Source organism: Castor canadensis, chromosome 8, assembly GCF_047511655.1.
Source record: "Castor canadensis chromosome 8, mCasCan1.hap1v2, whole genome shotgun sequence".
In the NCBI taxonomy this organism is placed as follows: Eukaryota; Metazoa; Chordata; class Mammalia; order Rodentia; family Castoridae; genus Castor; species Castor canadensis.
Genome location: NC_133393.1, coordinates 142,585,380 through 142,601,236, shown reverse-complemented (window position 1 = coordinate 142,601,236; position 15,857 = coordinate 142,585,380). Strand labels below are relative to the sequence as shown.

The window sequence follows — 15,857 nt, the reverse complement described above, 5'->3', positions numbered from 1 at the left end:
GACCTCACTTACTGTTATGGCCTGAAGGTTGTGTCCCCACTACACCAAATTCACATGTGGAACCTTATGAGAGGGAGGGGGACAAGACAGAGAGAGAGTGAGAGAGAGAGAGAGAGAGGAGAGGGGAAAGGAAGGAGAGGAAGGAGAAAGGAAGGAAAGGAAAGGAGAGGAGAGAGGAGGAGAGGGGAGAGGGGAGGGGAAGGGATGGAAGAGGAGGGAAGAGAAGGGAAGGGAAGGGAAGGAAAGCAAAGGGAAAGAAGACCCTCTAAAGAGCTCTCTCACTCCTCTGCCATCTGAGAATACAGCAAGACGGTCCCACCTATGAGCAGGTGTCCTCTCTAGACACCTGCTAGTCTCTTGATCTTGGACTTCCCAGCCCCCAGAACAGTGTGAAATAAATTTCTGTTTTTCATAACTCATCCAGCTTAAGGCATTTTCTTATAGCAACTTGAAAACAGACTAACACTCTTTTTGTGGCCCTGTGAAACAGGCAGTTAGTGTAGGGTAGTGAGCATAAGTGTTCAGAAGAATCAGTTTAGCAAAACAATAGGACAGTGGTCAGCAAACTTTTTTTGTAGAGAACCAGGTAGTAAATATTTTATGGGTTGTGGGGCAAGGGGCAAAATTAAGACTATTATGTAGAATTTGTATCACAAGAGAGAAAACAAATTTCCACAAAAAATTTGGACCAAATTCAAAATATACTACTAATAATCACTGAGTATAATTTTCATAATATAGACCTAATAATGAGAATTAAATTGCTTTGGGGGTAGATAATATTTTTCTTAATTGGGATTCAATTAGTGTTCCTATCTTTAGATTGTGAAAGCTTATCTGTAAATACCATTCTTAGCTTGCAGCCTATGAAAACTGGCATCAGGCCAGGTTGGGCCCAAAGGAGCCTTTCTTCCTGACCCTTCAATCCAACATCTGTGTGAGGCGAACGTGATAACCACTACACTACGGAAACCAACTTCAATCCAACATCTGAATGGCAGATTAATATTGCCTGCCTAAGAGCGATCTCACAGTTTTATCATGGATGAACTGAAATGTGATCAGTCTCTTAGCTAATTCCTAATGAAAATTATTGATAAGAATAGTCAATGTAAAATATAATTTCTTGATCCACAAAATTTAGCTCAAGATCATTGGTATAAATAGTCTCAAAAAAAAAAAAAAGATAAGCTGGGTTGGGCAGCAAATGCCTTTTAGTCCTAGCACTTGGGAGGTAGAGGCAGGAGGATCTTGAGTTCAAGGCCAGCTGAGCTACACAGCGAGACCCTGTCTCAAAAAACTGGGGTCATAGCAGCTCAGTGGGAGATTACTTGCCGAGAATACACAAGGCCCCTTGGATTTGATCCCCAGCACCACACACACACACACACACACACACACACACACACACACACGATTATTGTCAAAACCTACTAATATGATGAACAAAATTTCATTCAGACATATGAAAAGAGATCAGTGAAGTCAACCTCTGTCCTAAAATTTATATGGAAAGGAATTAGTATTCATGAAAATTGCTTAAGTAGAACAAAAATGAAAATGGAAGTGAAAAAACATACCATATACCTACCACACTGAAGGAGGAGTCCTGCAGGTGCTTTTGTGGAAAAATACTTCCCTAATTAAGTGGAACAGGTCAGCAACTCTGGGAAGACCTACTTTTGAACATGGCTGTAAGAGGACACAGTCGTAGAAGCAAGGCAGCTAACTTGGGAATGGGAAGACAGCAGCCCAAAGACAAAGTCAACACCAAGGAAGGCACAGAGGAGATGGGAAAGACCATCTTTCCCAAAGAACTGGCTGCCTCTTTGTTTTGCAAGATAATACCACTTCCTCAGCTAGCAAAACTTCTTTCTGTTGGGTGTTCTCTGCCACCAAAACCATCCTAACTGATACAAACACTCACAAGTGTTCTCAAGGACAAAGTACTTCATGACTCACAGCATTTCTCATTCCTTTGAGCCTGGAATAAAAGACATACCTCTTTGAAGTCTTCCTGATATTTGCCAAATCAGGAATCACTGATCTCCACTCTGTTCTTCTACAACCCATTATTGTCTCCCTGTTAAACAGTTTAGCCCCTGGGCCATTATTTCTGTACATATTCATCTCTTCTACTTGAGGCTAAGCTCACTGAATAGGCAGGACGAGTCCTAGTCATCTTTGTGTCTCCTCCTGCTTGGGCCTAGCAGAGTGCCTTCACAGCTAAGTCTGCCTTGTACAGTCCTTAAGGACAGCATAGTAAAGAGTATAAACTTATGGATCCCACAAGAACAAAGATAAACAAACACATAGAACAATATTCAGCCTCTGTTGTCCACGACTCAATAAAAAGGAAACAAATAGAGAGGCTCTACTTAGATTTCTTAGAGCAAAGCATTTTTTTTTAAGTACTAGGGTTTGAACTCAGGGCCTCATGCTTGCTAGGCAGGAGCTCTACCACTTGAGCCACTCCACCAGTCCTTTTTGTGTTGGTTACTTTTGAGAAAGAATCTCACTTTATATCCAGGCCACAATCCTATTTGTGCTCCCCCAAGTAGCTGGGATGATAGGGGTATAATATTGCACCCAGCCAAAAACCGTGATCCTCCCAATTTCTGCCTCCCAAATAACTAGTATTACAGCCTTGAGCTACCATGCCTGGCCAAGGAAAGCAAATTTTAAATAACGATAATTCCCAGCACTGTTTTCTACATGGTAAAATTCACTGTCAACTCCCATTCACATAGTGATTTGTTTTTGGTAAACAGTTTGGCAATATTCAGTTGGCTTGCTTCACACCCCAACACCTAGAAACTGTGCTATTTATACTAAGCAAATCATCAAAAAGAAAAAAGTCTATGCAAATAAACATGATTGATTTTTTTTAAGGAAAAATATGTAAAAAACTTAAACATACCTCTATCTAGCTTGTGCTGGCATGTGGGGAACATTTTTATTTCCCCTAAAACTTGCTGAGTTTCGGTGGTATTTTTTTCTTATTCCTTTAAATATCAGTATTTTGGTCAACCTGGTCAAGATGCCAAAAGACCTAAATTCTGTTATCGATCCAGAAATTTACTGGCCATAAATCACCCATCATTCCAATACCGTGAGCCTCACTTTCCTTCATTTGTGAAGATGTCATGGTGCACATTTGGTCTGGGGATGTAGCTCAGTTGACGGAGCACTTGCCTAACATGTGTGAGGCCCTGGGTTCAATCCCCTACATCACCGAAAAAAAAAAGACATATTAATTAGTTCAACAAATCGTTATTAAATACCTAATTTGTGCCAGCTAGACATTAGGGATAAAGAAATCAGACTTTTACCCTTGAGTTTGGTTGGGGAAGGGGAAAGACAACAGTGTAGAGAAGTGATAAATGTGATGCAGGTGGACAAAGAGGCGTTCAGCCATCCAGCACCCAATGCACATGAGAAAGCAGGGCCTATCCAAGAAGGCTTCCTGGAAGAAGTGGGAAGTGAGCCGGAGATGGCAACCAGATGGCAGGAAGGAGGGACGAAAGTCAGGAGTAGGATGGAGAAGACAAGAGACAGGCAAAGACATGGGACCAGGAAATCATGTCTCCTTCCCAGAAGCAAGGTGGCTTCAGCCCAGGTCTTTATTGGGTGTGGTGGGTGAAGTAAAAAGAACTAGAGAGGTGAGTGAGTTATTTTGTTGAATATGACAGTTTTTGTCTTTCCAACAAGAACACCAGTCTGGAAAAATTGTTGGGTGGCTAAGTGAAATGAGCTTCACTGAAGAGTACTCAAGAGCCGAGTGACCTGTGAGGCAAAGGTCATCCATTGCCTTTGGTGCAATTCTGCTGAGCAGGGGGGGGTCCTCCTGCGGGAAGCAGGCAGGGGGCCTCTTTCATGCTGGGGAAGATTTGCTGGGGCAGAGAGAGCCATGTGGCTAAGATCCCTGCAAGGCCAATGTACACCAGGCCATCACAGTGCCACACAGGAGGTGGCCCTGAGCTGAGCGTTTCTAAAACAAACATTGTATTCTATTCACAAAAGAAACACATGCTTACATTTTTTAACTTGGAAAACATAAAGGAAATATTAATCTCTGGAAACCCAAGCCCCTCTCAACAGAGGGGACTATTGTTAAACTTTCATCCAGGTGCCTTCAGTTTTTGAGGTTTTTTCTCAATATTCTCTCTTTCACAGAAAAGCACACACACACACACACACACACACACACACACACACACACACACCATAAAACACATGAGGACCACCCAGCGCATCCTAGTTTTTGTTGTTGCTGCTGTTTTTTCTACAGATATTTTTATTGTATACATATTGGGCACACAGTTTGAAAAGAATAAAAAAAAATCTTCTCTCTAGAACATAAGATGACAGCCAATGAAGTTATTATACAAATGGAATAATATGAAGACTAAGTATGTGATTGTCACATTTATATCACAGTTATTAAACCTGTCTTTACAATTCGCTATTTGAAACTGTAGAATTTTTTTTTTACCATGGGTTGTTTATTTTTATTTTGTTGTTGTTGATTTATTCACATGTGCATACATTGTTTGGGTCATTTCTCCACCCTGCCTCCCTCCCCCACCTTTCCCCCCTCCCCCCTCAGTTCCAGGCAGGTCCTGTTCTGCCCTTATCTCTAATTTTGTTGAAGAAAAGACATAAGCATAATAAGGAAGGCAAAGCGTTTTTGCTACTTGAGTTAAGGATAGCTATACAGAGAGATTCCTACTATTGCTTTCATGTACCCATGTGTTATGACTCATGTTGATTCATCTCTAATTGATCTTTACACTGGTTCCTGATCCCCTGCTCATGATAACCTCTGTCACTTTAAGGTTTCTGTATAGTTCCCCTGGAGTGGGGACATCAAATGCTTTCATGTTTTGGGTTTTCTACCTACTCCTGTATCTCCCCTTGTCATGTGATCCAAGTCCAACCACATTGCTGCATTTGCCCTAAATCTAAAGTCCGGATATGAGGGAGAACATATGATTTTTGGTCTTCTGAACCAAAATGAGCCTCACTCAGAATGATGTTCTCCAGTTCCATCCATTTACCTGCAAATGATAAGATTTCATTCTTCTTCATGGCTGCATAAAATTCCATTGTGTATAAATACCACATTTTCTTAATCCATTCCTCTGTAGTGGGGCATCTTGGCTGTTTCCATAACTTGGCTATTGTGAATAGTGCCGCAATAAACATGGGTGTGCAGGTGCCTCTGGAGTAACCTGTGTCGCATTCCCTTGGGTATATCCCCAGGAGTGGGATTGCTGGATCATATGGCAGATCTATGTTTAGATATTTAAAAGTCTCCAAATTTTTTTCCAGAGTGGTTGCACCAGCTTGCATTCCCACCAACAGTGTAAGAGGGTTCCTTTTCCCCCACATCCTCGCCAACACCTGTTGCTGGTGGTGTTTTTGATGATGGCTATTCTAACAGGGGTGAGGTGGAATCTTAGTGTGGTTTTTGATTTGCATTTCCTTTATGGCCAGAGATGGTGAGCATTTTTTCATGTGTTTTTTGGCTATTTGAATTTCTTCTTTTGAAAAAGTTCTGTTTAGTTCAGTTGCCCATTTCTTAATTGGTTCATTGATTTTAGGAGAGTTTAGTCTCTTAAATTCCCTGTATATTCTGGTTATCAGTCCCTTGTCTGATGTATAACTGGCAAATATTTTCTCCCACTCTGTGGGTGGTCTTTTCAGTTTAGAGACCATTTCTTTTGTTGTGCAGAAGCTTTTAAATTTTATGAAGTCCCATTTGATGTGTGCCATTTCTATATTAGTTATAAAACAATTTTACTGGTGTTTTTCATGTGTAGGTAGAAGAAAATGGTTTACTGTATGCAACTATCATGTCTCAGGGGAGATGATTTAGTGGTGATATTTTTATATAATGGAGAAAAAAGGCAAGTTTAAATATTAATTATTTTAGAAATGCAACCTAAACTAGGTTGCATTTAAATACATATTCCTTCCCAAATTCCATTTTAATGTAGTTCATAAACTATCAAATGAAGCTAAGAAAGTTAAAATTTAACATTAACATAGTCCAGCTACAAAAGGAACTGATTAGATTTTGGTGACTTTTACCTTACACAAAGGACTCCTCTTAAAAATGGGGTATTTAGTTAACTGTCCTTCCTTGAGACCTTGGCCTCTATCTTTTCACTGTAACTAGACTATGACAATGATATCACCAGGATGTTTTGAGGATTAAATATAACAGTATAAGTAAAAACACGAGATGCAATTTTTAAAGGGTACCATAATAACACTAACATTCTCTGGTCAAATATTTAAGTGAGGCTGTGAATAGCTTTTCTTGGGCTGTCTCATTTATTCTCTCCATAGTGCTATGACAAAGTTTTACAAGGCCAGACATGGTGGTACACACCTATAATTCCAACACTCAGAGGTAAAGGCAGGACAATTGTGAGTTTGAGGCCAGTCTGAGCAACATACCAAGACCCTTACTCAAAGCAAAACAGAAAAAAATGTTTTACCTACTTTTATAGCTTTGGCAAGGCTGAATTACGTGCTTGAAGCCATGCAGCTGGTGAACAGAGACTGGACGTTACTTGGTGCTTGGTCATAGGGTGGCTACTGATAATATTTAGACAAGAACTGGGCTGTCTGAAGCTAATATTGACCCTCAGAATTAGTCATCAAGAAAGTGTCTTCTGCCTCTTGGGCTTCTCCTTTCACCCTCTGGACCACAGGTACTTTGTGCCCAGGGTCGGAATGCCCAGCCTCCATCCCTCAAAGGGGGATGTGTGTCACCCCCAGGCCTGACTCTCCTATTTGATGACTCAATTCCAATTCTCCTAAGAGCTGATTGTTGATTCACTCATGCATCATGCCTTCACTGAATGTCTACATTGCAGCTCTATGCCAGGTGTTAAAGGCTGAGGAAAAGCAGACACAGCCTGTGTTATTTTGACTCAAATTATCAGCAAAGAAAGTAAGTCATGGGTAAGTGCTGGTGGGTGGGGGTGGGGCAGGATGCTAGAGCAACCCCAAATACAGAATGTGAACCTGGCTTAGGATCTGAAGGGGGAGCCTAGCTATGAAAAGGGGACAGGAGAGCACGTGTTAGGTAGTGCACACAGCCATGGTTGATTCAGAGACTTTGGGAGAAATGGCTCTTCCAAATGCCTTTTCATTATAATACACAGAAATGCCTCAAGCTAAGTAAGACTCATGTTGCAAAGTGTGATTTCAGGCCAGCAGGGTTCCTGGAGCCTTTCAGTGTATGGAACAGAGCCCCTCCAGTGCCCACCTGCTGGTCCTACCAAAGCCTGAGAGCAGCAGTTTGCTTAAAAAGTCCCCCCACCACCAAGATGCCACCTGGTGCCTGACTCCTTCTCACTCCATCAGCTCCTGCTTTGCAGCTATTGTGCCTAACATACCTCAGGGATCTCAGTCCAATTCCTCATGATGGTCCTTTCTGTTCCACTCTCTGCATCTGTCTTCCCCAGGCAAACTCTGGGACCAAATGTCCAGGCTCAAATCCTGGCTCTGCCAGTTACTAGCTGTGTGACCTAGAACAACCGTCTTGTCCCTCAGTTTCCCCATCTGTAAAATAGGAGTAAAATAATACCAAGCTCGTAGCACTGTGGTGAAGGGTAATTGACCCACCCAGCACAAGGTATGCATTACAGCAGTGTCCCCAAGACTATAACCACTGTCATGCCTCCAAAGGGGCCATGCACACAGATCCTTGTCCTTCTGCTCATGGCACTGGACAGCATATTTGCTCTGTGTTCCCACAGCCCCCTACCTGCCTGCTCCCCACTTCAAGGTGCAGTTACTGCTCACTGATTGTTTCAGTCCATATAGGCTACTATAACAAAATGCTGTAGACTGGATGGCTTAAAAACAAGAAATTTCTCAAGATTCCAGAGGCTGAGAAGTCCAAGATCAAGGTGGTAGCAGATGCTGTGTCTGGTGAGCACTGTCAATTTAGTTCATGACAGCTGTCTGTTCATACTGTGTTCTCCACATGTGAGGCAGCTCTCTAAGGTCCCTTTTATAAGGGCACTAATGCCATTCATAAAGGCTCCATCCTCATGACCTTATCACCTCCCCAGTCACACTTTTGAATACCATCATCTGATTGTTAAGTTTCAATATGCAGATTTCAGGAGGACACAAACCTTCAGCCAACAGCACTGACCTGTATGCCAGCCTTGCTGCTCTGCAGGCTTTGAAGCGCCCAGTCCTACTCTCTGTTGTGTTTTTCTGAAAACCCACTCATGGGAGGGGCTCAAGAAGTATTTGTGGAATGAAGGAATGATTAAAATAACTCCACAGTTAAATGCTAAGCCTTCCCATCTGGTTTCAGCAAGCATCTCAGATCACGATACACAGGGAACATTTATTGAACACTCATCAGGTGCCAACACTGTGCTAAGCTCTTCAAGTCATCACGTTTAATTGTCACAGCTGCCTTAGAACATGAATGATTTAATGCATATGAAACAGCAAATATGGTGCCTTCGGGGTTCATCAATGTTAGGGCTGATATTACTATCACTTTCCTTTTACAGAGGAAGAAACCGAGGCTCAGGGAAATACAGCAAGGTCATTCGGTGGTGGAGTGAAGACAAGGACGCAGTCCAGCTGCCATCAAAACCTCCCCAGCTACAACGATCATGAATCTCACTCTCTCTTCAGGTCAGCAGTAGTGCACTGAGGATTTGGAGGAATATGTTATCTGCCTAAGCATGTCTTCTTAATGAGCTGGCCTCTCTGCTGAGTGAGTTCATATTTGAGGACCTGTTCTAGAATATTTCCTGCCTCGAGACAGATTGCCAGAGTTTAATATTGAGGGAGAACATTTTTTAATTAATTACCTCTTTCAAATCCCAGGAAAGGTTCAAGTTTATGTGAGTCTTGAGTTTCACTTCAAAGTTCTAATTCTATTTCCTTTCATTATACTGACATGGGTGCACCTGGCCAGACCTCACCTGTTGGGACCAAGCAGCTGCCAAACGTTTTATATCCTCTTATCCACCTCCTTCCCCACCAGCTGATGGTCAGGGTATCTGCCACCCAGGCCTTTGGCAGTAGGCACCAGTTGCTGGCAGCAAATCCTTCTCCCCGTGGGAACAGGGCTAAGTCCCAAACAAAACTGTGATTTTGGCAGCATTGCTCTGAGGGGTGCCACACCTGCTTCCTTTCCCTGCTCTGGGTGAATTCCTTCATAACCTTAGCAGAGGGAACGATCTGTCTAGTCTTGATATGAACCCCAAAGGTCACAAAAGGAAAGTCTGATAAATCTCACTACATAAAGATTCCAGAATTTCCTTATTAGGGAAAAGAAAGTGTACTATAAGTTCAAAGATAATGACTTGCTTGGGAATACTGCCACTATGGTCTCATCTGCCTGCCAGGAGGAAAGAGATCAAGAACCAAGAGGAAAAACAGGCAAAGTGACGACTGTTGATGGGAAAAATACAGATCAGTCTTTATCAACGAAAAGAGAGACTACACCAAAACCCAAATGGTGACCACACAGCTCTGCTGAGAAGTGGTAGGAAACAGGTCCCTTCCTGCCTCCTGTATTAAGTGCTGGGGAGATACAGTCAGACACAGCTCCTTCCCCCCAGGGAACTATGACCCCACAAGAGACTGAAGGCAGAATTCAGGGACTCTGAACACAGAGGAGGGAGCACCTCATTTTCTACCAGCCAAGGTGGTAGAGTGAGGGCAGGAACGGCCAGGACAGACAGAACAGACCTCAGGGCAGAAAGGGCAGCCCTGGTGACAGAGTGGAGGTGAAGGCAAGGAAGGAAGGAGGCTGTGACAGTTACCTTAAATTATAACGCATGTACTAGGGCCTCATCAGCCAGCTAGCGACCTTATCCTTCAGGCCCCAGCCAGGACTAAGCTTACCGCAGACAGAGGCGAAGGGTGTAGCTCAGTGATAGAATACTTGCCTAGCCTGCCTGACCCTGGGTTTAATCCCCAGCCCTGCAATATACTGGTTAATAAAAGATAAACTAAAAGCAGTTTAGGAGAACTCCCCTGTAGAAATCTGTCCTAGGTTTTAAGTCGCTGCCCTAGTTCAAGGAGCTGTCTGAACCCTTTTTGCTACTGGCCGGGGAACTTAGCCACACCTCAGTGAAAATATGAAGCAGCCCTTCACCACCTTAAATTTCTTCCTCCTGGGAGACATTCTGTCTCACCACAGCCCCTCCTTCTCCCCAGTGGACGAGGCCCAGCCACTGCTTTTGTCTTTTTTTTCTGTAAAGAATTTCAAATAAACCTTAACTGTACTTCCTCTTCTCTGAAACCCATTTTACAAAGTTACAAGACCCCAAATTGGATAATTAACTAAGACAAGCTGAGTGAGCTGGATGGAGAGAGGTAGTACCTTTCACTTACATAACCTTGAAATGTGATGCTATTTTAATAAGATAATGGTGGGGTCACATTATCTTGTGACCCACTGTGACCCAGGTTTTCTATGCCATTATGTCCTTGAGTTCAAACCTTTCCCTTTCCTGTACTATGAATATCCTCAATATCCCAGTCAGCCCCAGCCATGGTGAGTCAAGGGAGGATTGGGAGGTAAAGGAAAAAGTGTACATTCAGAGCAAAGCAAGATGGCAAGGAGGGAGCACAGCTGCTGTTAGGAAATGGGGAAAGATCAGAGGGAGCAGGACATAGCAAGGATAGTCTCAGAAGAAAGAGACCCCCTCCTACAAATCACAAAAAACATGCACAGTCTGACAATTCAAGGAGGGAAAGGAAGGCTCTGGACCTAAGATAGAGGATGGAGGTTGGTGTCATTTGATTTTAGATGTTAGAGAAACAGTGACCTGAAGGCTAGAGTATTTGGGCACCTCTTGGTTGGGTTTGACATGCTCTGTTTCCCAAGGAGGGAAAGAGGAAGCCCAAAGAATTAACGAAACTCCTGCTCTTTGTACCCAACTTTTGCCATAGTCCCTCCGATTTTCTCCATCCCTCTAACACAGCCTAGTCTGCAACCTCATCTCCTGAAACCTGGATTGGGGGTAAGCCCCAGAAGTGTCCTTCTGGCTCCAAACCATCTGCACAGAAACCCCACATAGCCTTTTGAACTCCCCCAAAGCCTCACTTTGATTTGTCACTCCTCTAATCCAGCTCCTACAGTGGCACCTTAGCCATCAAATTCTAAACCCCATGTTTGGAATCCAAGTCTTTCAACCATAGGGCCCCAAAACACATTTCCAGCCCTGTTCCCCATAACTCTTCAATCTCTTTGCTCAAAGCAATCTGGAAAACTCTCCAAGCTCAAAACCTGACAGATGGCTTCTGCTCCCACTCCTTTACCATTGTGGTAGGAACCACGTGGACTCTTTAATCCAGTGCAAATGCCATCTCCCCAAGATGTCTTTCCCAGTCACCTTCCAATCTTGTGCTCTCCTCCAGACTTTAAGGAGCCTGATTAGAAAATCACCTGGAGGTCTTTTTAAAATGCAGAGGTATTTCAGTGAGTCTCTGGTGGGTTCAAGATTCTGCATCTCTAACAAGCTTCTGTGATGGTTCATGCTGGAGTCCAACACCACTCTTGGTGTGGCAAGGTCTTTAGAACACCTTGCATCATTTGAGTGAAAATGATCACATGCAGCCTTGCATTGTTAACATTCAAATGTGTGCCTTAAATTTCCTTCTGGATTAAGAATTCCCATTCAAGACACAGTATATGTAATAGAAAGAGCCACCTGCTCTTTCTATTTCTAAGTTGTGGTCTTAACTATACCACTCACTTGCTATGACATTAAATAAGCCACACAACCTCTAAACTTCAGTTTCCTCATCTGTGAGATGGGGATTAAAAGAATACCTCCCTTCCAGAGGACTAAAAGAAATAATCAGTCTAGTCTACTGCCTGATTCTAAGGTATTTTAATTTTGGCTTTCTACTTTGTGTAACTTTGGGTTTCCCAGAGACTCTTGCAGGTAATAAGTGCTCAGGGAATCTTCTAGGCCCAACTTCTGCAGGAACTTCTGGTCTACCTGTGCAATTCTGCTCAATCGCCCTGGCTGAGCTCTCCTCTCTGGATGTGATGCTCCAACCAGGCTTGTACTCTATAAAACCTTGACAGTCATATCCTCCTATTGGTTGGTGACTTTCCCTGAGCATGAAGCACTACTGACATCTGCCAGGAAGAAAATGCAAATTTGTTCAGGTGGGAAGTGATTACTTATGAGACCTAAGTTATAGTAAATAGCCCATCCACTCTTGGTCAGGTTCTTTACCCTTTAGGCATTTCGGACTTTGCCCTGCTGATCCAGGATTTTCTTCCCAACTGCATTTCACTAAATTATATCCCATTTCCTCATGCTCACAGAATCCCTAGCTAATCAGTTGAAACCATCTTTTCTGGGTTGCTAAAAGGGACATAACAAGAACACTGGACAGACGTTAGAAGACCTGGGGGAGGCTAGAGTCTGCCACTAACTAGGAACATAATCTTAGGCAAAATGCCTCCCCTCTCTGGGCCTCAGTTGGCTTATCTGTAAAATAGGAAAGTGGGCCAAGATGATCTATAAGATCCCAGAGTCTTTGGCGCTAGGCTAATAAACTGAATATTCTCCCATTCTAAGTAACAGGTTTTCTTTTTAACCAGGACCCTGTGCTGCTAATGCCAAGCTCTGCCTCATGCCAGTAGAGGATGTGTTTCAGACAGGTGGACACTGCCTTGTCTTACATCATCCTGGGAAGTCATTTTTACCTGCTTGGCCTGGTTCAGAGGTTATGAAGGTCATTTAGCGAATAGTCCAATAGGCAGTCCTTTGGGTCCTTTTCCTGTTTGAAAATTAAGCCTCAGGTATATTCCAGGCAGTAATGTGACAGTCCATGTGTAAATCATGATTTTCCTAAGATGGAAGTTGACAAAATCTTTCTACAAAGAGGCAGTGAGTATTTCAGGCATTGTGCGCCACACGTGATCTATTCCTTTTCTTCTTTTTTCCCCTTTACTTTTAACTCATGGGATATATATAAACAAGTCACAGACTGGATTTGCCTATAGGTGGTCCAATCTTCACAATACTACTCTTGTGACAAATATTCACTCTTTCATCCTCCTTTTCAACTATAAATAATAGTAATAACAAACAAAGTCACATAAGTCTTCTGGGGGCTTCTGGGAAAGATTTCATTGTTTTCTGATGAAGGAAGACACACAAGAAGACTAACTAATACCTCCCCTTGCATCATTTTCCTGCCTTGAATGTAGACCTGACACCTGGACCTGTCCCAGCTATCTTGTAATTATGGGGCACTAACATGAGAGACGAGGACAAAACACCAACAATTTAGGGGGTTAGCAGAAAGATATAAAGAGGCTGGGTCCTTGATGATATTGAGCTATTGAATAAGACCTAGAACCTCCTACCTCTCATCTTTGGTTAAATAAGATAATAAATAATGTATATCATTTAAAGGACTGTCAGATTTCTGCCTATAACAACCCAAAATATTCTGAACATACTAAATCTGAAGTGGGGTTTCCTCAATTCTTCAACCATTTTCAGTGCCAGGAGTTGGGGTCATAATAGTGAACCACACAACATTCTTGCCTTTGTAGGGCTTTAAGAGATGGCAAGACATAACCAAACATTGGCTACTGAATTGGCCTGTGAGTGGGGATGGTGGGCAGCCTTGGCTCTGCTCTCAGTGATCCTACACCCAAATGATCAGAGCTTCAATGACAGACCTTTGAGTCATGAAGATCAGCTACTTTCTGAGAGGCAGAATAGTGCAAAGACTAAAATACTAATGTCAAAGACAGACACACAGACCCGGTTCAAATTCCAGCTCTACTTACCAGCTATGTGGCATTGGGTAACTAACTTAACCCCTTTGAGCTCTCCATTTATAAACTAATGTTCATAATAATAAGATACTTCTTAGGACTATTGTGAAGTTGAACAAGGTCAGGAAATTACAGCACTTCTCATTACTTAATAAATGATAGCTGTATATATATATACACATTAACCACTTATCAAGTATAAAATGTTATTTAACAATCTATTCTTAGACAAAAAGACTGAAAGAAAACACAAAAACACCAAGAGGTGATTATGTCTAAATAGTGGAATTAGAGACAATTATTTTCTTCCCTCACATTTTTTTCTAGATATATGCACACATAATTTTATAGTTGGGTGAGATGTTTTTTAAATGCATTCTTTGTGTTTTGAAAGTAAACACATGTGAACTGAATCCTTGTTCTTTTGCATAGGCAGGAGTCGGTGGCCCATGTGCTAGACTAGATCTAGAACTGGTGTTGACTTCCTGTGTAATCTAAGAAAACCACTTCACTTCTCTATGTGTAAATATCCTATCAAAATGTTGTTGAGCCAGCCCTCTCCATGATAAGGCAGTTTGTACTGGATTATCTCACTCATTAAAAATGATTATACAAGCTGATAGAATATAGAAACTGCTCTCTGAGGGAACTGGGAAGCAGTCAGTGTAGAAAGATTCTGAGGAGCGACAAGCCTGAGAAAAAGGAAGCCCAGGAAGTAAGTTCTGCATTCACCTTGGCATTTCCATGAGGGTCTTTCTAAATTGTTAACACTGGAAACAGAACCCAGGCAAAGAGAGGAAGGTCTATTGAGCTGAGGAGACTGAAGTCAGTTTGGGGGGTGACAGAGTACCTAAGATCTGAGCAACAAAAGTCCAGAGAGGTAGAGACAAACATCTGCATTCAACCCCCTCCAATCTTTAGCCCATTCCTCAGCAATACAGACAGTGAAGGAGTAACTGAGGTACTGGTGGAAAACAGCAGGTAGAGGCTAAAGGGCACACCATTGTAGCCAATCACTGATTAGCAAGTGTGGGATTCAAACTAGGTCAAGGTAGAGGCAGCTTGGTTAAATACCCAGGGCTTTCAGTCATAGACTCAGAAAGACCAGGCCCTGGGAGTAAAGGCTACACTAAAATAGCATGAACAAAACTGAAACTGGGCTTGACTAAGGCTTGACAGGATCAAAGAGATCTGCTGGTTTTCCATCTGCCTGTTAGGACAAAACTAAATACTCATTATAGGAAGGTAGCATCTCTTACCCAAAGGCTCTTGAGCTTTGCATACACAGGATCCAACACTGGATCCAAAACTATAAGAGACTACTAAAAATACAGGACAAAAAACTGAAATCAAAGAGAAAAGAAAAAGCAAGCAGTAGAAATAGATGCAGAGAAGATACAGTGCTTGCCTAGCATGTGCCAGGCTCTAAGTTCAATCACCAGTACCACAAGAAAAACAGAAACAGAGAGAGAGAGAGAAAGAGAAAGGAAAAAAGATCCAAAGATGATTCAGATGTTAGTTATTAGGGAGGAACTTTAAAAACAAGTCTGCTTAGTATATTCAAAGAAATAGGGGGGAAAATGACCAACATAGAAGAAATGGTGGACAAAACACATGAAATATCTCAGCTGAGATTTGGGAACTATGAAAAAGAATCAGATGGACTACCTTCCATAGAAGACTACAGTTAGTTCAAAACAAAGGTCCTCTGCATAGGCTTAATGGAAGGCTTCAGGGACAGGAAATGGCAACTGAGAATGAAAGGCAGGCCACTAAAAACACCAGGCTGAGGATCAAAGGGAGAAATATGGACAAACCGGACCAAAACATAAGAAACGTAAGAGCAACAGTCAAAGGTCTACTATTCATGTATCTGGAGTTCCAGAAGTAGGTGAGGAGGAGAGAAGAGCAGATAAAATAGTTGAGAAGCAATGGCTAAGAATTCTAAAATCTGATGACAAAACCCCATGGATTCAAGAAACTCAGTGATTCCCAAGAAGAATAAAGACAACAGAGTCAAACTACTGAAAACAAAAGACAA

General features: G+C 42.4%; 1 protein-coding gene across 2 annotated transcripts in view; it reads right to left on the bottom strand.

The window, feature by feature from the left end:
* Nucleotides 1-15,857, bottom strand: part of Rfx4 (regulatory factor X4) — a 169,171-nt gene that overhangs the window by 118,222 nt on the left and 35,092 nt on the right. The window lies entirely within an intron of this gene.